The following is a 26630-nucleotide window of genomic DNA, read 5'->3' as shown; positions in this document are numbered from 1 at the left end:
TTTGTATCCCAGCTGCAGCCCTCTTCCCCATCCCCTCCCAATCCCACCTTCCCTCCCTCTTCTTGTCCTATGCCTCTTCCCCAGTCCAATGATAGGGGAGGTCCTCCTCCCCTTCCATCTGACCCTAATCTATCAGGTCTCATCAGGACTGGCTTCATTGTCTTCCTCTGTGGACTGCTAAGGCTGCTCCACCCTCAAGTGGAGGTGATCAAAAAGCCAGCCCATGAGTTCATGTCAGAGACGATGCCTGTTCCTATTATTGGGGAACCCCCTTGGACACTGAGCTGCCATGGGATAATTCTATGCAAAGGTTCTAAGTTATCTCCATGCATGGTCCTTGTTTGGAGTATCAGTCTCAGAAAAGACCCGTGTGCTCAGATTTTTTTCGTTCTGTTGTTCTTCCTGTGGAGCTCCTGTCTCCTCCAGGTCTTTTTATCTCCCCTTTCTTTCATAAGATGTCCTGCACTCTGCGTGGCAGTGGTTTTTGCATAAGGTTTACCATACATGGCTTATCACAGATAAGTTTCATTTGTTTTCATGTGAAGGTCAAATGGAGTTGGGTAGACAAAGAGTTTTAGGGATGAACTGGAGTTATTATTCTGTGATCAAACTGCTTTAACTCACATGCCGGCTCACCACACACTAATTCTGTGACCTTGCTTAACTTAGGTATGATTAGATTTTCTAACCCATAGAAGTCATCATTTTTATCACTTTTCCTATAAAAGCAGGATACTATAGTCAAATAAAAACAAATGATATCTAGGTTATTGAAATGTGAGCGTAAAATGAGATAAATCATAAAATGCTTAACACTTAAAGGATACATAGTAGACTCTCAAAACATGCTTGATAGTAGGATATCTATTAGAAAAGACAGCTGGGTTTTCAACCATTTCTCTATGATGCCAACATTTACATACTTTTATCACAAGTTACTTGGCATGGGTTGTAGGCAGAAATTACATATCTTTAAAGGCTAATTCCAAGAATAAATTATTAGGACTTGTAGCTTATGACTACTGCTGTGCCAGATCCCTTGTATCCTTTCTACCTCCCCTTTGAGTGACATGTCTGTGATGATTCTCTTAGGGAAAATGGAGAAAGCAACACTGATTAGTAATAAGTTATTTCTAACACTTCGCTCCTCTTTTGTTTTTTTTCTTTTTTTATTTATTTTATTTTATTTTTTATCAGTTACATTTTATTAACTCTGTATCCCAGCCGTGTCCCGATCCCTCATTCCCTCCCAGTCCCTCCCTCCCTCCCTCATCTCCACCATGCCCCTTTCCAAGTCCACTGATAGGGGGGACCTCCTCCCCATTCATCTGATCCTGTTTTATCAGGTATCTTCAGGACTGACTGCAAAGCCCTCCTCTGTGGCCTAACAGGACTGCTCCTCCCTTCGGGGGTGGGGAGACCAAAGAGCCAGTCATTGAGTTCCTGTTAGAAATAGTCCCTGTTCCCCTCACTTTGGGAAACCAATTGGTTACTGAGCTACCCCAGGCTACATCTGAGTGGAGGTTCTAGGTTATATCCATACATGGTCCTTGGTTGAATGTCAGTCTCAGAAAAGACCCTGTGCCCAGATATATTTGGTCCTTGTGGAGCTCCTATCCTTTCCCCATCAGACTAACTCCCCTTCTTTCTTATGATTCCCTGTACTCTGCCAAAGGTTTGGTCATGAGTCTTTGCTTTGAAAACACTGCTAGTTAGAGTCTTTCAGATGTGCTCAGTAGACTCCTGTCATACATTCAATGCACATCCCATCTGTCTTTCTAAACGAGGATTGATCATCTTACCCCATGTCCGCTCAATTGATTATCTTTTTTTAGGTGTATAGAGTTCATTATGTTTATCATATCTTATAGGTCTATATAAGTGAGTATATCCCATGTTTGTCTTTCTCCTTCTGGGATATTTCACTCAGAATGATCTTTTCTAGATCCCACCATTTGCCTGCAAATTTCATGATTTCCTCCTTTTTGATTGCTGAGTAGTATTCCATTGTATAAAAATACCACAATTTCTGTACCCATTCCACCGTTGATGGACATCTGGGTTGTTTCCAGGTTCTGGCTATTACAAATAGAGCTGCTATAAACATGGTTGAGTAAGTGTCCTTTTTGTGTACTTGAACAAACTTTGGGTATATACCTAGCAGTGGTATAGCTGGGTCTGGAGGAAGCACTATTCCTATTTGTCTTAGAAAGCGCCAGATAGCTTTCCAGAGTGGTTGTACCAGTTTACATTCCCACCAGCAGTGGAGGAGGGTTCCCCTTTCTCCACAACCTCTCCAGCATGTGTTATCGCTTGAGTTTTTCATCTTGGCCATTCTGATGGGTGTAAGGTGATATCTCAGGGTCGTTTTGATTTGCATTTCCCTGATGGCTAATGAGGATGAGCATTTCTTTTTTTTTTTTTTCAATGCAGTTTATTCAGGAACCTTGAACAATCATCTGACCCTGGGTAAAGCCAGCCCACAGCTTAAATAGCCTCTGGGTAGCCAACCCAGGTGTGCCACGTGGGCAATGCAGATAGGTCCACATACAAGGAAGCAAGCCAGATCCTCAGCCTTAGCCAAATGTGGAATTGTTCGTGACAGAGAGCACTCACCATCGGGAAGGTGGAAGGCAGAAACCAGCTCCATCTTTAAGGCGCAGCATTCCGCAGCTCTCTACAGTTCCCCCTTTTTGTTTTAGACGCATCAGGCAAGAGTAGAGGTCTGATCTCTGATATTAGAAATAAATTGGGACTTTGTACCGATGTTCATTTAGGTGTCATCCACCCAAAGAGCATCAGACCCTTCCGATACTTTTTTCTCAGAGGCGGGACCTGGGGCATCAACCCGCATGCAATCAGACATGCTCTTCTTTGGGTCCAAAGCGGCTGACCCTGAGTGCAGTGCTTAGCCTCGCATCCTGAGCGTAACATTTTAGCTTTTTATGGTATCCAACCATGCTTGGGACGAATGTCCTGCTTCAATGGCTGTAAAGGCCTGAATGATCATGGCTGCATCACACTGTTGTGAGACTCTAATCTTGCATATATACCACAGGCAAACCAAGGAGACCAACACCAGAAGGCCTGCTAACGCTCCCATGCCTGCCCATTCCTTCAGATGATTCATGACTGCAGCAATCCATGATGATAATCCTGTGGCTAGTCCTGTGTCCACTCTGGTAGAATTTACTGTGACAATGGCCACTCTCAGCTGCTCCATCGTAGTATCGAATTCTCCAGTCCAATTACCTAAAATATAGCTAGACAATTGTTTAGACAGATTTGCAGCACAGGAAAAATTCTCATGTTGTATGCTAGTGACTCAAAGTCCAGCATATTTTCATTGACAGCCAAGTTGAGCGATTTGCCATAGGGTATCAATTTGCTCCTGCACGAGGTCAATCCTCTGATTGAACACCCTCAAGCTTCCTTTTAGTTGAGCATTAATTCCTTTATGTACAACTAAGGCATGAGCTACATTGGCTAAATGATTATTCAGGGTCTGAGCAGTCTGCCCAGTATGACTCATGGCTAATGCCCTGGTGGTAGCTCCAACAGCTGCCAATGAGATGGTAGTAACAATGGTGGCTGTAGTTCCAAGATCCCTTTTCTGTCTGAAGAGAGTCATAGCGTGAGGGGCATCAACGGGCACAGGCATCCAGTGAGGCATGCGAGTAACCAGGGCATACCTAAATTTACTAGCATTCCAGCATTGGGCAAAAAAGCAAGTATCATTACCACAATTACTTGGCTCTATCTGGCTAATAATGAATAAAAATTGGGGATATAGACAAACAGGTGTGGGCTTATAGGAAATATTATGAGAAGCCTTAACCCCCTCGTTGGAACATCCTGCGTCAGTTCTAGAACTAGCAGTGGTGGTGGAGGGTGAGCATTTCTTTAAGTGTTTTTCTGCCATTCGATATTCCTCTGTCGTTCGCTCCTCTTTTGAACAAGCACTCTTTTCTCACTCACCAGATTGGAACCTGTAATTTCGCTCTTCTCTTGATTTTGAACTCAACCACACATCATTAATGTGTGCACAATTAGGGGTGAAGTTAAACTTCTCTTGTTTTCATTTTCTTTTTGAGACAACATCTTACTATGCAGCTTAATCAGTCTGGAACTTGCTCGATAGCCCTTAGTGGCCTGTACTGTCTCCTAAGTGCTAAGATTCATACATTTAATTTGACAAATATTTATTAGGAGCTATATTATTACAAGTAATATTTTAGGGGCACATTGATGAGTAATACAAAAATTTTTATCTTTTGGAGTGTATATTCTGGGAGTGAAAGGAGACATTCCTATAGTTAACACTATAATGTTAAAACAATAAGCAAGTCATGTCATATCTAGGAGATGAAAGCGCAAAAGTATAAGCAAAGATAGAGTAAAGCAAACTCATGTTGAGATCTCAACTTCCAAAGAGCAGACAGTGGAGGGTGGTGCCTCTGGAGATGACTATTGGCTTATCAAGGAGAAATGACCATGAGTGAGAATATCAATTTTCCAGAGGAGGCCTCAGAGAACTTAAGTAGCCTTCCCACCCCATGAGGGCACAGCGCAAAGTGTCATGGGGAAACTAGGAAGCAATTCCACATCAGACTCCTAAATATGGGCAGCAGCAAGTTCTTGATTCACCCAGGCTCCAGATTTCCAAGAAATGTACTTACTTTATTTCTAAGCATCCAGTAGCCCAGAACACTCATATTTTTAACTGTCTAGGCACTCTGAGAATCCAGGGAGCAGAGGGAGGAGGGTTCCCTAAAGTGTTGGCCATTTACACAAAGTCCCCGAGAGGAGTATATGGGCACTTGAGTGCTCTATACAATATTACTATGAAAATCAAAAGGGAGCAAGGCCCACAAAAACTCCTATGCATTAGCATCGACTTCTCTGCCTAGGTCCAAGGAAGGAACACTCAAATGTGAAGACAGTGGGCCAGCATACAGGTTCCTGTCAGCTCTATCAGGTTCTGTCTGTTGATGCCTGCATTTAGGGCTGAGGCCCAAACACCCACCATTCAATGCTTCCCCAGGACTTCCAGCCAAGCTAGCTTGGGCATGGATATGTATTCATTACAGATCAGCATTTCCCTCTGCCCTGCTTCTTCAGGTCTTCTATCCATTAGTTACATTTTTAAGAATTCTGGAAAAGTTTGGTTTCTTTAAAACACACACACACTATATTATATATAATGTGTGTATATATATACATATGTATATGTATATATATTTTTTCATAATTTTGCACTTTTGTCTCCTAGATAGATTTTTAATATGTAGCTGGGCAGATATAACCCCCTTAAGCTACCTTGTTACCCCACAGCCTCACAGCCCATGCCAGTTGCTCTAACAACACCTAGCTGGGCTACTTCCCATCCAATATCCCATGAATCCTTGCATATGTTTTTCTCCTGGGCTGTTTCTCTCCATCATCATTCCTCAAAGCAGGCGCCTGGCCACGAGCTATTTGTTTACACTAACCCATGGTGGCTCTGCCTCCTCTTTTTTCCTTCTCCTACGTATGTCTCTCCTGTCTCCTTTCTGTTATCCTCCAAGCTGGCAATGGACAATTACATGATGCTAAGCAGGCGGCTAGACACTTTCTCATGGTTACTTTACATTTTAACATCAAGGTAAAAGTCTTTTTTTTTAATGGAAGTTTTGGTTTCTTTAAAAACTTTGTTTTGTTATGTAAATATGTTTTTGTTTTAATCCCAAGCGTGGGATATTAGTTTGGGTTTTAGTTTGTCCATAGCTGATAATTGCCTCCTGCGGTGAATGGTCTTTGCACCTGGTAACGGCTTGCCTCGTGCTGAATGGAGAAAGATCTAGGACTCCAAGGGATATAAAATATAAAATCCCAGAAAGAGAGGGTGTGGCAGTTTGCAGACACCAGAGGCAGACCGTGTGGCAGTTTGGAAACACAGAGACAATGCGGCAGTTTGGAGACAACAGGAGAGGTGGATGGATATTGGTGGAGATGCAAAGGAACCGGTTGACCCTAAACAGCTGGGGGAAGTAAAGGGGTTTGCCCCGCCCCCAACTAACCTTCTCTTTCCTACTGAAGTTTAGAGGGTTGGAGGGGAGAGGCTTTAAGGAACCCCAAATAAAGCAGAGTTTAAACATGAGCGAACCAGTCTTTCTTATAGCGTTCTCCCACATTTGGCTTTGTTTGGTTCTTTCCTGATTCTTCCTCTCTCCACTCACCCTGTGCCTCGTCCTACCTTCAACACTTCCCTCTTCAGTTTTTCATTCTTTTACTTTTATGTCACACATATCTTGTTACCTTGCCTACCCCTCCTTCTTAGAACTCCCTTTTCTCCTTTGCTCATGAGCCCCTTTTTTGTTCCCTAGCCTCTGAATATTCTCACTTCCACATTCAAATGTCCTCACCCTACAGCACCGTTTTTTTCTTCCTTCCTTCCTTCCTTCCTTCCTTCCTTCCTTCCTTCCTTCCTTTCTTTTTCTTTTTTCTTTTTAAAAAGTTTAATTTAGGGCTCACAGTGGCAGAAATTAACATGTACGAGCAACAGGCAGCAAGATGGGGAGCTTAGCCGGAGGCAGACAGGCCTGGCACTGGAGCAGGAGAGAGCTCGCTTCCTTACCCACAAGTACAAGGAGAGAGCTGTCAGCCTTCAGTCTGCCCTGGAATCCCAAAGCAGTAGGTTCTACCAGCAGAAGAAAAACCAATCAGGAACCCGACAGATAAAATTGCCAGTGAGGACAAGCAGGCAAAAAGCAAAGCTTCCTTCTTCCGTGTGCTTTTTTGTGGGCTGCCACCATGCGTGGGCGGTGTTCCCATCTGTTTCCGGGGTTTGACTCTAGGTGAAGTCGACTTGACAATCAAGATGAGTCATCACAGCTCCACGTTGGATGCTACGTGGATTATAAAACTTGTTCATGAACTTCCTAAGCATTTGCAGAGTACTGACTCTGCATCAGGTGCTCTGATCCACACTGGGGAGCACAGAGTAAGAAAAGTTCTTCCCTAGAGAAGGGAGATGTGGGAGTGAAAAACAAGCATGGCTCCACCCCCAAAACCATCCGCAAAGATGGACGCTCTCACGGACTTCTTTTTTTTTTCTTTTTAAATGCCAGGTCTACTCATTTTCTGGGTTGGCTGCGTCAGCTACCACAAATGATGACTTAAAACCAAAAGTCCTTCCCACTAGAAGCTAGAAGTCTAGAATCAATATGTCCACAGGGGCCCGAGGCACTCTTCTTGCCATTCCCGGGTCCTGGGGGTTCCTGGAAACCCTGGCTGTTCCACAGCTGGTAGATAACGTCACTCTTCTGTCTGCCTCTCTTGGGTTGTTTAGGCTGCTATAGCAAATGGCGGAGACTAGGTCACTTATTGACAAAAGATGTTTGTTGCTCACACGTCCGGAGACTGGAGATCCAAACTCCGATTCGTAGCTGCTGGTCCCCTCGGGCCAGGAAGCCTGAGCGTTGAGCACTGAGCTGAAGATTATGTTCAAGCAGCTTCCCGTACCTTCACTTAGAACCTACATTAACTGTGGGACTCTCTTGACGCACTATGCGTGCTACAGAGGATTTTCTAGAGATACAAGTGTTTTTAACATTCCGGGCATTAACGGGTGGCTTGTTCATAGACCTTGTGGATTCCTGACCAGCTCCTGCAGCACCGTTTTTTTCAATGGATCAAAGTGTATGTGTTTTTTAGTGCCTCATCTCCTGTAGTTGTCCACTTGTCTATCTTGACTCAACTTACATTATACTAATTTCTATTTCATTAGCAAGTATTAACTTTCTCTCCCTTCCTTTTCTCCTTTCAGCCTCTCCCAATTACTCTCCTTTAAAGCCCTCTGCTGTGCCCTCCACTTTCAAGTTAAGAAGATCAAAGGAAAATCAGCTTTTCTTTGATTATTATTGATACATATACATATGGATAAAAATACGGATTTTCTTTATTATTACAGTTTTTATTTTTTTAAATTTGTTATATATATATATATATATATATATATATATGGAAATATGAACATTTTGAAATTCATATGGAACCACAAAAAAACTCCAGGTAGCCAAAGCAATTCCTACCTAAAAGAAAGCTGGATGCATTGCTATTCCACACCTCAAGATAAACTATAGAATTTTAGTAAGAGAATCTATACGGTATTTGCACAAATACAGACACGTGGACCAAGGGAACAAAATAAAATCCTAAAAATGAGTATTTTTTACTACAGTCACCTGATTTTTGACAGAGACAAAAAACATGTACTGGAGAAAATACCTAATTTTCAACAACTAGTTTTGGAGAAAACTCGCTGTCTGCATACAAAAGAATTAAATTAGACTCCTATCTACCATTCTTCACAAATACATATATATATATATATATATATATATATATATATATGCGCTAATGGATTAAAGACTTCAATTTCAAACACTAAGCACTAAAATTGCTAGAAGAAAACACAGGCAATCCCCTAAAAGACACAAGCATAGCAAAGAATTTTTGAAGAGGACTCTAACAGGCAAGGAATTAAGACCAATAACTGGACTTCATAAAACTAAAATTCTTCCACACAGTTAAGAAATCAGTCTAGTGAAGAAACCTACAGACTGGGAGAGCATCCTTGTCAGCTACACATCTGACAAAGCCTTGCCTTAAGGTATAGAATATGCAAGAGACTCACAAAACAGTCAAGGAAATAAATGATTAAAAAATAGACTAATGCGCTAAACAGACAGTGTTCAATACAAGAAACGAAATTGGATAAGAAAGACCTCAAAATTCTTCAAAAGGCTATTGGAGAGTGCCAACCCCTGGACTATGAAAGATACGCTGCTAAGCCTGACAGAGTTGTCCCCTGAGAGGCTCTACCCAGCAGTGCCTCAAAACAGATGCTGAGACTCACAGCCAAACACTGGGCATTGTGATACTCTTTCCAAATATGTTCAAAATTGAATGGTTGGAAGATGTTTATTTTTCTAAAAATATTTATTTTATAATATCATTTATAATTATTTTTTAAATATTTCTAAGAATTCTCATAATGTGTCCCCCTAGGATTTTCTTTAAGCAAAAGTTTTGAGAAAATGATTCATTTAAAAAAGTTATTCATTTAATACATATCGACCATTGAGATAAAGTCATTCACAATATAGTTTATAGAGTATCCAGGATTTTTATTGGATTTAAATTTTAAAATTCTTGTTATTGGCAAGTTCAGTTTGTTTTTCTTTCTTGTTTTATTTCATCATCTTTGACAAAGTTTACCAAATTCTATTAATCTTTTCAGAAGATAAACTTTTAAATCTATTATTTTATACTGTGTTTCAAAATTTAGTTTGTTCACATTTTTTTTCATATTTTTCTTTTACTTTGTGTGCATGCCTGTGTGTGTGTGTGTGTGTGCATTTAGGGCCATAGGTTCAGTTACAGTGTCTCCCTCAATTACTTTTCCCTCTTATTCCACCTTATTTTCTCACTGAACTAACTACTAACTCACTGTTTAGGTTGGACAGGCAAGTCAGCAAATCTCCATGGACTGCCTGTTTCGCCTCTAACACTGGGGTTACAGGCCTGTGCTGGTTTTTCTGTGGGTGCTGGAGAAACAGACTCTGTCCTTCCTGCAATCCCTTTCCACAGAGCTGTCTCTCCAGCCCTTATTTCAAATTCATTTGGCTCAACTTAACTTCATGTCTCAGCAATTTTCAATGAGCGCTTCAGTCCCTTCACTGACTTTTATGAAGTTTTCTTCTTCTTCTTCCTTTTTTTTAATAGATAAATCCCCTTTAATTGTTGTTAGGCTACTAACAACTTATACTAATGTATCATAAGCTCTGATACATTGTATCTTTTTTTAACAGTTCTTAGTATTTTCTGTTTAAGTTTACATTTGTTTGCTGATTATTCAAAAAGTATGTTTTATTTCCTGAAATATAAGATTGCTTTAGTATTTCTTTGTTATGAAGTTAGGTCATTTCCCTTGTAGCCAGACAGCATGCCTCGGACTATTAAATGCCTTGGGTGTCTCTGCTCACCTCACAGCTCAACACACAGTGAGTTTGGGCAGCTGGAGAAGCAGCTGCTAAGTGGATATGGATTCTTTCATTTGTGGAGGGTGCTATCCCTTTTGTCAGGTCAGTTTTGTTGAGTGTGGTTTTCATAATGATACAACTTTTCTGGTTTTAAATTTATGCTTACTATTAGCTGTTGAAAAAATTATGTCAGCCTTCTTATTAATATTGCCATTGATACTTTGCATATTTTGAAGCTCTGTTATTGGGTACATATAAAGATTCTGATTTAGATAGCATGAGTTTGTATACAAACCTAAGATCAACAATTACAGAGGCTGAGGCAGGAGAACCTTGATTTCTAGGTCAGTACATTCTATACAGACAGCTGGGATGTTAATAAACAGAAATAAATTTTACCTCTTTCTTTTTGGATTGATTTTCATTTAAAATGTCTTCTAACAATGTTTATTGCCTCGAGGGAAGTTAATTCATCTGAAACAGGTTTCTGTCATTTTATTTTGGTACATGGCTTATTATTTTTCAAGTTTTATTTGTTCTCTCTCTGAGTGCTTGGGTCAAACTCCTTAGCTTCTCAACATTTTAATTTGAGCTTTCTGTTTCCTTACGTTTAGAGTGTCTCTTATAAGGCGGTATATGTTTTCTTTTATTCATCTGACACAAATATTTAATTAAACATTAAATTTGATGCTGGAATATTTAGCTGATATACAGTAAATGCTACAAACACAGAATCTACATAGAATGAATCCCTTTTATGACATTGTTTTTTTCACTCTTATTTTAACGAAAACATTCAAAACACTACTGTTTGCTATTAATATGTTATCTGATTTTCTTTTTTACTTGCTTTTCCTGTTTATAATGGAAATTTTAATATACATTTCAATTATATTAATAATGTCAGTTATCATTTTCTGTTATTGCTGAAACTGTAGACCAATTAATTTCCTTACATAAATGTATTATTTTGCCACCTAAGTCTACACACAGTGTTTTGACTTCTATAAGTCATACACATACTATCTCACACAGTAAATCGTATTGGTGTTTGCAAAACATTTCCCTTTTGTAAAGTCTGTCAATCTTTCTTGCCTTTTTATGAATTTTATCACCCCCCCATCACTGATTGAACTCTTTGAAGACTGAAGTTGTTGCTCCCAGCCTGCCCCAGGCATGGCCAACCTGTGGGTCATTTTCAAGTTGATTGCCCTACAGCTTTGGATTCCGTATAAGTTTGCCAGTCAGGAAAGTCTATGTCATCTCCAAGATGCTTTGTCTTTGAAAATATACAAATATTTTTCTAGTAGAAATACTTAAAAGCTTAAGCACCGTGTGCCTGGAAACATCAGAGGCAGCAGAAGCTGAGGGCATGGTTTGATCTTTTAAAGATTATCATTAGACTGAAGAGTAAAAATACCACTATAGACAATCAAGTGGAAGATTGTTTGATTAAGACTATAATATCAATATTCAAAGAAAGAGATGTGACTATGGCCAGTAGTGGTTACCGGAGTAATTCGGAAAGACGGTCAGGTCTTCTGTTGTCCTCAGAAATTTCACTCGCACAGAACTGCATTGAGGAGAGCAGTCATTTATTCAGCCAGGCAGACCATATCTCTGATGACTTTAAAGGAGCTGCTGAACAGTCAAAATCTTTGACATTTCTAGAGCATATTTTTTACTTTTAGACCTCTAATATTGATATTAATTCTGAATCCCTAGGGGACCTTCATCCTCCTCTGTTTTATCTCCTTTTCCATAACTGTCACTAACTCTTTGTCTTTATACATCTGCCTTTTTGAACTGGAATGTGATTAAATTAATTGGTATAAAAATATACTGTGTGTCATGCTGTGACTATTGGGCTTAAATACAATCGTAGTAGGTTGCACTAATTAATTAATTGGGCTTTATTTTACAAGCTTGAAATTAAGGATGCTTGAATGCAATATGTAAATTTATGCAGATTGTGGAAATTAGTTTTTAATTCAAGCACCCTAACACAGGAAAATATACTAGTTGTGGATTGTGTAATGCAACTAGGTTTTATTTATCCAATTGGTGATCCCCTAAAATAGGATCTGCATATGAAGGAAGATGAACATGCAAACTTAGCACATAAACATCTGTCAACTAATTTTATAATTCCTTAATTTAAATGCTTAAAGGTTCAAGACAATGTATTGATCCAGTGGGAAGTTTTCAGAACTGGCTTTGAAGAGAGCTTTGTTGATAACTTCTTTATTACTCTGTTCTGGTATCACCATTAGGCGTATTTATTTTGTGCCTTTATCATTCCCAGGGTTCATTAGAGAAGCTTCTTTTGGTAATGAACAACAGTGAATTCAAACACCCATGCCTACTCAATGGATGATGATTGGACGTTCATCCTTAGACAGGACATTTATATCCTCCCCTAATGCTCATGAACTGTTGTGGAAGAGAGAGTGTATGAGCCAAAAGATAAGGAGAAGGGTGTGAAATACTGTCTTCTGGGCATGATACAGGCATTTGCAGCTAATATCTGGCAGTAGGCATGACTACCTGCAGTGGACTGGTCCTGTGAACAGTCGATTGGGTATCTAGAACAGGCCCATGAGCCCTACTTTCATCAGGTGAAATATGAATTCCCGGGGAAGTATGTAACCATTGCCTTCAGTTTTGTACATACTGAGGAGCCACCAATTTCCAATGGATACTTCCAATCCCATGGTAGCACAGATGGTTATGACTGAACTCATTAGTTTGAATGCAACAACAACAACAACCCATTTAAAAAATTATGATGTGGGATATTGGCCTATTGGGAGAAGGGTAATATTAAGGATTTAATATATTGGAGAGTGAAGAGTTTACACTAATGAGGATGTACTTTATATATGCATGAAATTACCAAAGGAAAAATAATTAATGAAAATTGTACTTGTTTATAAATAATTATACATTGTGATATAATTATAATTAAGGTAATCTAGTAACAGAATTTCTACTTGATTAGTTAAAAATGCATTTGGTGTTATGTAACAGGAAACCTTACTATTGTGGCTGAATGGAATAGCAACTTCTTTTTTCTCTTTTTATAGGAATTAACTCATGGCTGAATGCCAGTGCTTCAGTCTAGACCACTGCTTTTGTTATTCAAGATGGCTGTTCAGTCCTATCCAAGATGGCTGTCCCATCCTCATCCACTAGTTCTGCTTCATGGTAGAGAGAATGAATGAAGGAGAGAGAAAAAATGTTTCTTTCTTATGTATCCTCATGTCCTAGTAAATTACACACATCCATGTCCACATGGACAGCACTAATTGGACTAGAGTCATAGATAAATAGTAAATTATAAAAGGAATACACAGAGTTGGAAAGGGTATAAGACCAGGGGTCTTGAGGGTGTCTTGTGTTGGGTAGTGAGGGTTAGATCAGGTCAAGATATATGCATATGAAGTTTTTAAAAACAAAAACAACAAATTAATAAATAAAACTTTAAATGAGCAGAAAGTAGGCTTTCATTCTCATTCATGAACAGAGCATCTTCTCTCTTAGTCAAATTTTCCATTCAAACTATCAGCGAGAACCCCAGTGAGTGCTTCAATTAAAGCAATCTCCACCAGAGAGCTACACCAATGCCTTGAGTGATCACATTATTATTTGTTTCTTTCTAGGGTTGCTGCTCTCTCAAATCAATTTTTCTCTTCACCTGCTATTTACACTATTTCAAAAAGATTTTCAACTCCCAAGTAGATGAGCACTACCTTGCAGTCTATATAACACTACTTGTCTTTGCCTAGAGGAAACAAGAGGTAGCAAAAGGCTTTATGTAAGGAAAAGAAATAGCTTTCTGCCATAGCTTTCATCTCGAGTATTAGTAGATGCATTCTCATAAGTCACATATCATTTCCTGTTCCTATTCTTCATTTCTTCTGTTCTCCCACTTGGATTCCCACACAAACCCTGTTCTCTGATCAGAAGCCATGAGCTGCTGTGTCTTGACAATTGTCCATATCTTTTTCTTTATTTTTCACTCACACTCCCATTCTGAACTCTTCACATCACTTTCTCTCCTGCTAAAATAATGCTGACTACAGCCTTCCTAGCTGAAATTTCCAACTGAGGAGGCACTCAGGAGAAATAGAAGCTGTTCCTCTGCTCTGACAGCCTGAACAGAGAAATTCACCCTATTCTACACCAAAGCAAATTGTTCAAGACTGTAGGGAGTCTCCTTTTCCATAGAAACTGAGAACAGAAAAATCATGGGGAAAACACAAGGGATACTTGTGTATGGACAATGTAATCTTGTTATGTGATAAGTATAATAAAATAAGCTCAAATAATTTGTGCTATTATCCAGTAGCACAAATAATAAAATGGCAAATTGAAGGGCTAGATGATATCCATAAAAATAGGCATGAATGCATGTGCACACATCACACATGTACACAAACCAACACTTATACATGTGAATACACCATATACCCCAAATGATTTGAGTGTAAGAAATAAAATCATTCAAATAACACATAGTAGTATGATAAGTTTTAGCAAAGACAGAACAAAGCTGAGAGATAAAGCATGAGCTATTTCTCCAACTCTCAGCATTCCTTAGTTGCCTGCAAGCTTGAGGCCTCATGGTCTTTTTGACACTCACTGTGGTATCTCTATTGTCTTTTGTTCAGATTATGTTTAGGCAGTCCTGTTGGATGTGACTTTAGGGGTGTGGCTACTGACATTAAGAGGATAGATGTAGTCTCACAGCAAACTTTTTTTTTTGAAATTGATAGTGTTATTTATTCTTTTTTTAATCTGTTATCTCTCTGCTGTTTTTTAAAATTTTTATTAATTACACTTTATTCACTTTGTATCCCCCCATAAACCCTCCCTCCTCCCTCCCAATCCCATCTTCCTTCCCCCTTCTCCACGCATGCCCCTCCCAAAGTCCCACAGCAAACTTCTTGATCCTCAGGTTTTCACAATCCTTCTGTATTGTCTTGTGTAAGTATTTTCTGGACTTAAGTGTATGAGTTGTATTCTAGATGAGGCTCTACTCTACAACTTGGAATTTATATTGTAGTTTTCTGTATTGGTCTATTACAAAGAGAAGGCTCTTTGATAAGGGATAAGGACAATAATTATCTGTGGGTATAAGAATGAATATTTAGGGTGAAGTTAAGGATTATTCTGGCTTAATAAATTGGTGGTTGTAGATTCTCCTCCAAGATTCATGAGTTTATAGTCCTTGGTAATTGGCAAGCTTTCCAGATTCAGGCATGATTTCTCTTTTGTAGAGTGGGTCTTAAGTCTAATTAGAGAGTTTTTGGTTACTAGTAAGGTATGTGTGCCACTACTGCATCCACCATACCAACTGGTTACCCATTACCAAATACAGTCAGTCCTGAAAACATACATATTAGTAATCTACCATAGTGAGTTGGTTGGATATAGGAATATACATGTAAACATATACACATATATGCATGTAATAAAAATTAATGAAAAAGAGGTCATGATTTTGAGAAAAGGGATGGGTGTATGGGATGGAGGCAATGAAAGAAAAGGAAAGGGGAAAATGGCATTATATTATGTCAAAATTAAAAGAAATAAAAACTGGCAAAATCTTTTGTACGTAACATTTTCTCTAAGTTAATTTTCTTCTTCAAGATTAAAGAGGATAGTATTTAATATTTTCTAATTAGAATACTCTATTCAAACTATACAAAAGACTAGGCTTCATAATGTTTTCTCTATTCCATCTTTTCCATTAGCATTTCTATTGTCAAAGGTTATAGGAAAAAAAGAATAATTGTGGAGTGCCTAAGTTTTCATTCTCCACACTTTGGAAATCATCCTCTTTCATACATGAAATGCATTTAGTTTTAGCTTTTGGAAGTTATCACTTCATTCTGACTACTGTCATGTTGGATACAGAGTCTGACTACTGTCATGTTGGATACAGAGTTAATCTGTAGGACTTCTGCCAGACTTTATCAGAATCTGCCTCTAATGAATTTTATATTGACATTACCAGAAATCTCAACTGGAACTTACTAATCAATTCATGCATCCAGCTATCAAATTGTTAATGAGTTGTAATAAATAAGTTACATGTTTTGGATTTAATGTAGAGATAGCAGAAAATATCTTAGTCCATGACTTTTTTAAAATAATATGTTGACTAGCTGTTTCTTATCCAATAACTAAATATCAGAAATGTCATGTATGATTTATAAAAACTATGATATTTTAAAAAATCTCTCTTGCTTTGGAGAAAGGGGGAACCCTCCTCCATTGCTGGTGGGAATGTAAATTTGTAGAACCACTTTGGAAATCAATCTGGCACTTTCTCAGAAAATTAGGAATAGCACTTCCTCAAGCTCCAGCTATACCTCTCCTGGGCATGTATCTGAAAGATGCTAAACAAAACAACAAGGACATTTGCTCAGCTACGTTCATAATAGATTTATTCAAAATAGCCAGAATCTGAAAACAACCTAGATGTCCTTCAACTGAAGAATGGATATAGGAATTTTGGTACATTTACATAATAAAATGCTACTCAGCAATTAAAAACAAGGAAATCATGAAATTTACAGGCAAATGGTGGGATCTAGAAAAGATAATCCTGAGTGAGGTAACCCAGAAGCAGAAAGACACATATGGTATATACCACTTATAAGTGGATATTAGCAACATAATATAGGATAAACATACTAAAATCTATAGTCCTAAAGAAGCTAAACAACAAAGAAGACTCTATGGAAGAGGCTGAAACCTCAGTCAGAAGAACAAACAGGATAGCCTTTGGAAGTAGGAAAAGACAAGGAACAGGACAGGAACCTTCCACAGGGGGCCTCTGAAAGACTCTACCCATCAGGGTATCAAAGGAGATATTGATCATAGCTAAACTTTGGGCAGAATAGAGGAAAGTTTATGATAGAAGAGGGTGATAGAGGGTCTTGGAGGGGACAGGAACTCCACAAGAAGACCAACAGAGCCAAAAAACCTGGGCCCAAAGGGCCTGCAGAGACCAATACTCCAACAGAGGACCATGCATGGTGAGAACCGAGACCCTGTGCTCAGTTTCAAAGTGGATTCCCTCATAAGGGGGTCAGGGCAGTCTCTGACATAAACTCAGGGTCAGCTCTTTAATCACCTCCCCCTGAGGGAGGGTGTAGCCCTGCTAGGCCACAAAGGAAGAAGATGCTGCGAGCCCTGATGAGACTAGGTTAGAGTCAGACAGAAGGGGAGGAGGTCCTTCCCTATCAGTGGACTAGGGAAGGGACACGAGAGAGAAGGGGGAGGATGAGTGGGACTGAGAGGAGATGGAGGTAGCTACAGCCAGTATACAAAGTGACTAAATGGTAATAAATAAATAAATAAATAAATAAATAAATCTCTCTTTTTCCCGAACTATAATCAATGTACTTTTAGAAATCACTTCGTTTGGTACACAGTTCTAATTAACGTTATGATGTCTTGTCTTAGCTTACTCTTATCTTAGGCCTGGGAGCATAAAAGGTTGTTTTTAGCAATAATAATCCTGAATTTGTTTGGAGGAAAAAGACAGCAGAGGAAGTGTATTTACAAATGTGTTTATGTTCTGTAAATATGCATATACATATGTAAGTGTATGTGTGTGGATGACTATATATGTGCATGTATGTATATGTGCTTGTGTATGTATGTGTGTGTGTGTACAGTTGTTAAGGTTCTCTAGATGAAATTGATAGAATATCTATCTATCTATCTATCTATCTATCTACCTATCATCTACCCATCTATTTATCATCTAGATTTACTAGAATAGCTTACAGGCTGTGGTCCTGATAGTCCACCATTGGCTTTCTATCAAATGGAAATTCAAATTCAAGGATCCAGTAGTTGTTCAGTTACTGAGAGTGGATAGCTCAGCTGGTTTTTAGTACAGCCTGGAATCTTAAAGAAGTAGGCTTTAATGCCAGTGAAGAAATGGACTTGACAGCCAGAGTGAGGGTTAGCAGACAAAGAGCAAAGGGCTTCCTTCTTGCGTGTCCTTTATATAGGCTGCCCAGATTAAAGGTGGGTCTTCCCACTTCAAAGGTTTAATCAATAAAAATCCCTCACAGGTTTATCCAATCGTTTGAGTTTTAGTTAGTTCCAAACGTAGTCAAGTTGACACCAAAAATCGGTCATTACGGTGTATAAGCAAGTATGTGAAGGTGTGTATAGGTACATGTGAACATACATAGTGTGTAATTATGTGTTAAATGTGTAAATGTATGTTTGTGTGTATATGTGTGTGTGCATGCGTGTGTATATGCATGCATGTGTGTCTATGTGTTGGGGTTTTTAGTGCTCTTAGATCAATATATCCGTATGACTATCTCAAGAATGTACTTGATATCTCTTCTCTTGTTGGTTACCTCTGTATTCTTCTTTATTCTGCCTCACTGAGAATTTAGTGGTGTTTTCTGAAATTATAAATACATAGTTGTTCTCTGGTTGTGTCTCCAGATAAATTGCTTCTGAAGCTTTTATATTCTCTCTTCTCCAAAGTGACATGCTATTCAGGGATTATCAAGATGATTCAAGGCTTGAGGTCCCTCTGCAGCTTTATTATATTGAATAGTTGCCAGGGGAACCAAATAAGAGATGTGAATACTAAAATATTTTAGCTTCATCTTCTGGCTTCAGAGAGAAGAGACAGGTTGGAGGTTGATTTAATCAAATGGATAATAATTTTACCAATCATGACTGAATAGTAAAATATCCATCAAAAATCCTAGAGGAGAGAATTTAGACTTTTGGGGGATGGGTGAATTTGGAGGTTATGGGAAGGTGGGGAGGGCAGTAATTTTCAGAGGCACGTTTCTCGTACCTCCCTCTGTTGCGTCTCCTCAATATAGATGTTCCTGGCTTGGACTTTCTGTAATAAACAACAACAACAACAAAAAAAGTGACCCGTAGGAACCTCTGGTTTATTGTTTATTCATCATGAACACAGGAGACCTAAGCTCATCCTAGCACTTGTTATACTTTCGAATGTCCCCAAAGGACCTTGTGTGTATTGTCCTGTCTGGGTGTTTATGAGACCATTAGGGGAGTTAAACCTGGATGGTAAAGGTAGGTCACTGTGGGCCTTTGATGGTATAGCTCAACCTAGTTCTTTTCTAACTTTCTCTGCTTCCTGGTCTGAATGTCATGGATGGGTCCTATCACCACACAATCCACTGTGGATGGATAACTACTTCTGCCACTGTGCCTTCCCTACTATGCTGGCTTGAAAGTCCTCTGAAACTGTGAGCCAAGATAAGCCCTTCTTCTTTCAAATTGCTCCTCTCAGGTGTTCTGTAACAGGGGTGGGAAGAGTAACTAGCATGGTTTTGAAATTGGGGGTAATCATGTGTTCCTGAGCCATCTGATTTGTGGGTTCTACTGCTTATCCCAGGTAGACAGTATCAGAATGGAGTTAAATTGTGAGGGGCCTAAGTGGGAGACGTGGAATGGAAGAGCTACTAAGTGTGGAACAAAGCCCCAAATATTTATTATCACAGATATTGGATATTATGAATTAGAATTTAGACAAAAATTGATTTCTTCCTAAGTAAAATCATATATAGCATTTTGGGGAAAATTTTTCTTAGGTATCCTTGCCTTGCTACTCACCCTTCCACTCTGTTTTTTCCTATTGCAGTTCTCTCATCCTCCTTGTCCAGTTGGGTGACAATGGCAGTGTACTATTTTACGGTTATCAAACAAGTGAGGGGTTCCATATCTTAGTCCTGCTGAAAAAGTGAAGGGTAAGTACTTGTTTCCTCTTGAGTGGAATGGACAGCGTGCCCATCATTTCCCTCTCACTTCCTCAAGGCTTTCCCCAAAGAAGGATTCTTTTCTGAAGGAGGCTGGGAGAGAGGGAGAATCAAATATCCTCTGCATGGTTGACATGGAGAATTGCTGTGGCATGCTGGTATGTTGTAGTTAAACTAAAACAGTAGGTTTTAGTTTAACCCTCCCATGTCTCAGAAGTAGGGGGCCTGACATTTGACATCCTGCATATTTGTGTCATTATACAAAAAGGCATGTGTGACACTGGATAAGCCTCACGTAGCGCTTCTTAGGAGTCTATCATTAAAGTAATCCAGGCAGACATCTTTGTAGGTAATAACAATATGAGTCACTGGGGCAATGAGGTGGCTCAGCAGCTAAAAGCAATTGCTTCTGTGTCTGAAGAACTGAGTTTGATCCTTAGAAAAAAATGTTGAAAGAAGACAACCAAACCCTGAACATTGTGCTCAGACCACCACATGTAGGCTATGGAAAGCCTTACTTCTAAATAGATGGATGTTTAAAAATAGAAGTTGAAAGTGGGAAGTTACTTAAAAGAGCATGGAATACATCTCAATTAGGTATTCAAGAGAAATTGCATTTACTCAAAAACGAAGAAACATACAGGCATTTCTCATGTGACCTCCTCGCCTAGCTTGTGTGTGTCAGTTGTTATGTTGGGTCCATTTATCTTTGGGTCCATGTCACATCCTTGTGTCTTATTTGAGCACTGCTTTCACAACCAGTTCTGTGGAGACTTTGACCATCTTTGTGCACAATCAGATTGGCTAGAGAGACCACAGCATTAATGACCAGGATTCGCTGAGGCCCCATTGTGCACAATGAATGAGAGAAAGTGAATGAGAGAAAAGTATGCTCCACAGATGGGAATCCCTAATCCTTTGAGAGTTCTCAAGAACTTTCAGGCTTTCTCCCTGTCTTGTATATGTGAGGCTAACAGACACATTAACATCTAATATCAGCAATTATGTTATACTTAGGATCTCAAGTTTTCTGCAAGCATACCACATACTGAATTCCCATAGCGCAAAATTCTACACACTGCTCAAAATGTTTAATGAGTGTCACAGAGTCTTCTGTTATGGTTTTAACTAGGTTTGATGGCTTACAATTGTAATACCAACACTGGGGAGCTAACACAGAATGATTGTCTTAAATTTGAAGACAACATGGCTCAGAGAGTCAGTTTGAGGTTGTTGTGGGATATGCTATAACTCCAAAGAAAAAAAAAACAAAAAACAAAACAAAAACAAAAATCCCTAAAAAGTGAAATCCCAAGAAGTTAATACAGTGTCTTAGTAGGACACTTGTAAATGCATCCTATTGAACGTGAGATTCCTTGGGAAATACTAATGTATCACAGAATATTTGGCCACCACAGAAATAACACTGGATAAAAGAAAAGTTTGTAACTCATATAATCTGCCTAATTTTAAAGATGATAATTATATATAAATGTGTGTTATAAATATTTAAATATCAACATGAATAGAATAGGTCATTATCCCATTGATAACTGTAGAATTTAAAATAGTGATAAACTATTTAAATCTGCCTAGTAGAAAAAAAGCATCCATTATTAATTAAGGGAGAATGACAGGAGTTTATTTATGCCTTGCAAAGACCTCTAAACACACAGTCTCTTCTTTGTCTCCCTGTTCACCTTCAGCAAAGGCATGCAATAAAACATGAACTAATAAACAAGCCCAAGACTGATAATGTTTGTGTGGAGAGTTCCTATCGGATTTTAGTGGTTTGAATTCTGTTTTGCCATTTTCCTTCTCTTGTGCAACAGAAAGTAGAAATCAGTAAGAGACATGCATGGCAAGGAGTAGCAACTTCAGGGGTTAGTGCATCATCTAAACACTGGTTTTTCAGGGTTGCAGTCCTTGAACACATCCTGAGGACCATTCTTTTCCGGTACAATCCCTGTTGGTTCAGTTCACTGGTGCATAGGTGACAATTCTGTCACCTAAGAAATAGCACCTATGAGCTATTGGAGATGACACATTCGCTGAAATCATAGCAACAAAATATTTTCTTAGTTAATTTACTAATAATACTGCTATCCTTGTGTGTGTGTGTGTGTGTGTGTGTGCAGACTTTCAGAAAAAAAGGTTTCTCCTTAGAAAGAAGATACATAGATGAATCATATAATTAAAAAGAAAAGACTATTTCTATACATGGTGATTGAGTTAAGGGGAAATGCTTCCTATTTTAGGTAACTAGCCCAAACTTATTGTTAGACTGGGCATGTACAGTTAGTAAACATAAAGGAAAAACAAATAACATACATTGGCCAATGCAATTGATTTTTTTCTCTTTCATTAGCTTTTTTTAATGCTACGTTTTCCTGTATATATATATATATATTTTTTTTTTCCCTAAAAACTCCTTTAATACTTTTTACTCCATTTTTAGCCAAAGGCTTTTGAACTGCAGTATTTTGCCACTTTTCTTGCCAGTCTTCAAATCTTTAGTGTAAAACTTAGTGTAATCTTCCAGTTCTACAGGGCATCTGACCACTTTAGTTTTGTTCATGAGGAAGTTAGCAGTGAAGCTGAGGTTCCGGAGGCTTTGCCATCACTTAGTTCTTTATGGAAGTACAATGGCCATGGATATAACAAACACAAATGCCTTCTTTGTCCCTAGAAACTTTATCACCGGCGAAAAATGCAGCTCAGCATCTGCCACTGCCCCGGTTCTTCCTGACGTAGACTTTATTGGTTTTCCGTGCTGGCATAGTTTGGCTGACCTTTTTCTGCAGCCACTTCAATGTCTTCTCTGAGCTGTTTTATGATATTTCTTGCTCGTTGTTTCTTTTTCCTCTGTCACATGGTGAAATGACTTCTCAAGCCCAGGGAATTTCAGCAATAACATGCAATTTGGAAATATGTCATCTACTACAACCTGATCCACAGGCTGATATTTTCCTTCTTTGCCAGCCTTTCTGAGGTAGTGAAGAAGCAGAAATGAGAGATCCATGGATGTTGTAAAGTGGATGTAAAGCCCTCTGATCGAACTGATTGACTTATAAACCAAGAATGGTATTTTTTTAAAAAAAACATTGATTTCACACAGCTGCTGTAGACACATATCAAACAAGTAAATGCTCCTTCCTATGAAAGTGAGCTAATCCATTTTACCGATAGGAGGCCTCTCTGTTCAGTCAGTGTAATGTTATTTTTATCTATGTTTTCAGGGCTGACCATTTGGCCTTGTACAATCAATTGGTGTTCTCTTCCCATTCTTAGCTGTCTTCAGTTGCCTATAGTTTTCTCAGATTTGAAGCCTCAAGAGATTTTCTTTCCTCATGGCATGTGCATTGGTGTCCTCTTTGTTCACTCTACATTTGGACATATATAGTTTTAATGAACATTTCTATCTGAGTTGATGAGTATTCCCTCCAAGAGTCAAGATCATCTAACAAAGACTCTAATACCAGACATAAGAAGCCTGCTTTTGAGTTGCTGGCCATGGATGTCCAAGAGACTCCTTAAACATACAGCCCACTGCTCGTTACACTTGATTACTCCAGAAACAGCGTCCAGATATCAGTGGGCTGGAACTGACCTGAATTCCTCTTCTGTGAGGAGTGCCTTTCATTGCACCAGATGGCACCAGGGTGCTTCCAAAGGAGGGAGGTGACCAACAGTCCTACCCAGCTATGGTGCCTATGAACTACATCAGTGACCAGTGTGGCATGAGAAGCCCAAGGGTGCAGCAATGGCGTGCGTGCCTTGGCTATAACTAACGGTTCTCACATTAGACTTACAAGCAGCTCAAGAGAGGTAAGCCATGCCCAGTACTGGAAACCTATTTCACTATCCGGTTAAATGATGGCTACTGGAGGAGAATCCACAACCGCTAACATTCTCAACTAGAATGATTGCTAATAACAACCTTTAAACATTTCTCTAAATACCCACAGATAAATGCAGTCTCTGCACTGCATCAAGGAAACTTCTCGTTGAAACGGATTTTTAGGGAAAAATATACAAGGAAATTTAAGTTTTAGGCAAAAGGAAGAAACAGAAATTTCCCCCAAAAATGTTCTAGATTATATTACTTCCTCTGCTATTATATTATTTCCTCTGTTACTATTTACTCACCTGAGTGTTAAGTTTGTCACCACAGGTAAACTTATGTTGTTATATCATAAATGCTGAAAGTACATACCTGACTCAATGGCCTGGCTTGAATGATGCACTGTTTACTGTGACAAAATACTCAACAAAAGAAACTTCAGAGCAGAAAGGTTTATCAGTTCACACTTTGAAGGTATAGTGTATCATGACAGGGAAGATATGGCAACAGGAGGCAGCTGAGACAGTGAGTCCTCAGTCAGGAAGAAGAGCCAGATGAGTGACAGAACCCAAATTGTTTTCTCATTTTTGAATTTATTTCTTTTATTTTTGAAATTGCAATGAAATTATATCATTCCCCCCTTCCCTTTGCCTCCTCAGACCATTCCATATGCTCCTCCTGGCACTTTCAATTTCATGGCTTCTTTTCTCACTAATTATTGTTATGTGTGTGTATATATATTATTAAATATGTAATATATGATATATATTCCTGAATACAATCTTCCTGTCTGTATAAGGATACTCAAGTGTATATCTTCATGCCTGATCACTGGTTAACCAGTGAGTGTGCTTACTTTTTATCGAGTCTGACCTCAGCTAGAAGTGAGATGCTGCATTCAGGGTGGAATCTTCAAATTTCAGTTAGACTCTTGAAACATCTTCATAGATACAACCAGATGTTTCTCTCCAGGGTGATTTCAAGTCCCATCATGATGACAATCATGGTTAGCGATCATGAGTGGTGAACATTCTGTGGATCTGAAATGTGCATGATGGCATGTAGCCATTAGTGCAGTAATACACAGTGTTGTTTCTTTATTGTAAGATTCCATTCTACTTTCTGTCTTCATTGCTCTCCATCTCTCCAGCCTGTGGTACCCACTGGTTTATTTTCTTGTCTTTACATTTCTCTCTTGTCCATGGTGCTCCGTAGTTGGAATCATGAGTTTGTAGCCTTTTCGGTATGACCTTTTTATACTTTCTAATGGGTAGTTTTGTTTCTGTTTTTCTGTCTTGAGAACTCATTTAAATGCTGAACATCATTCCATTTTCTGAATGTACTGTAGTTTATTTGTCCTCTCAGGACTTAAGAACACTCTTCTTATTTCCAAATTTTAGAAATTTTGAATATAGCTATGATAAGTGTGTTCATTTTTTTTTTGTGAGAATACATGTTTTTTATAAACTCCCTTACCTAGATACCAAGGAGAATAATTAGCAGGTATGTTGGGAGGCTATGTTTAACTTGTTAAGAAGCTGTCTCAGGAATGAGAGAAGAAGAAGAAAGCGATTAAGAAGGGCCATAGATTAGTGAGGTTTGTGCTTGAACAGGCCCTCTGCATGCTGCCAGTGTCCATGAGATTATGTGTGTCATTACTATGGTGTTTGGAAGACACTGTCTCATTGGTATCATGCATGCCTTCTGGTTTTTTTTTTATTTTTTAAATATTAGTTACAGTTTGTTAACTTTGTATCCCAGCTGTATCCCTCTCCCTCTTTCCCTCCTAATCCCACCCTCCCTCCCTCATCTCCTTCCTACCCCTTTCCAAGTCCACTGATAGGGGAGAACCTCCTCCCCTTACATCTGATACTGGTTTATCAGGTGTCTTCAGGACTGGCTGCAAAGTCCTCCTTTGTGGCCTAGCAAGGCTGCTTCTCCCTGGGGGTGGGGGGAGGTCAAAGAGCCTGCCATCGAATTCATGTCAGAAACAGTCCCTGTTCCCCTTATTAGGGTACCCACTTGGATACTGAGCTACCAAGGGCTACATCTGAGCAGGGGCTCTAGGTTGCATCCATACATGGTTCTTGTTTGGAGAAACAGTCTCATAAAAGGCCCCTGTGCTCAGATATATTTGGTCCTTGTGGAACTCCTGTCCTCACCAGATCCTATCAACTCCTCCTTCCTTTTTTTTTTTTTTTTTTTTTTTTTTTTTTTTGGTTCCCTGAATTCTGCCGGAGGTTTGTTTATAAGTCTTAACATGTGTTTTGATACACTGCTAGGTAGAGTCTTTCAGAGGACCTCTGTGATAGGCTCCTGTCCTGTTACTTGTTTGCTTCTACATCCAATGTCCATCCCATTTGTCTTTCTAAGTGAGGGTTGATCATCATACCCTGGGTCCTCTTTCTTGTTTATCTTCTTTAGGTGGATAGATTTCAGTATATTTATCTTATCTTATAGGTCTATATAAGTGAGTGTATACCATGTGTGTCTTTCTGCTTTTGGGATACTTCACTCAAGATAATCTTTTCTAGGTCCTACCATTTGCCTGCAAATTTCATGATTTCCTCGTTTTTAATTGCTGAGTAGTATTCCATTGTGTAAAATTACCACAATTTCTGTATCCATTCCTCAACTGAACAGAACACCAACAGCACAGGCTCTAAAAGCAACAATCGATAAACGGGACCTTATGAAGCTGAAAAGCTTCTGTAAAGCAAAGGACACCGTCATCAAAACAAAACAAATGCCTACGGACTGGGAAAGGATCTTCAACAACCCTACATTTGATAGAGGGCTGATATCCAGAATATATAAAGAACTAAAGAAGTTAAAAAGCAGCAAATCAAGCAATCTGATTAAAAAATGGGGTACAGAGCTAAACAGAATTCTCAGTAGAGGAATACAGAATGGCAGAGAAACACTTAAAGAAATGCTCAATGTCCTTAGCCATCAGAGAGATGCAAATCAAAACGACTC

At 39.0% G+C, this 26630-nt stretch overlaps 1 pseudogene; it reads right to left on the bottom strand.

Moving 5' to 3' along the window:
• Positions 1-26630, bottom strand: part of LOC110566522 (ribonuclease H2 subunit B-like) — a 128059-nt pseudogene that overhangs the window by 100283 nt on the left and 1146 nt on the right.

Source organism: Meriones unguiculatus, chromosome 2 (genome assembly GCF_030254825.1).
Source record: "Meriones unguiculatus strain TT.TT164.6M chromosome 2, Bangor_MerUng_6.1, whole genome shotgun sequence".
NCBI classification, from domain to species: Eukaryota; Metazoa; Chordata; class Mammalia; order Rodentia; family Muridae; genus Meriones; species Meriones unguiculatus.
This window is presented reverse-complemented; position numbering and strand designations above follow the sequence as displayed.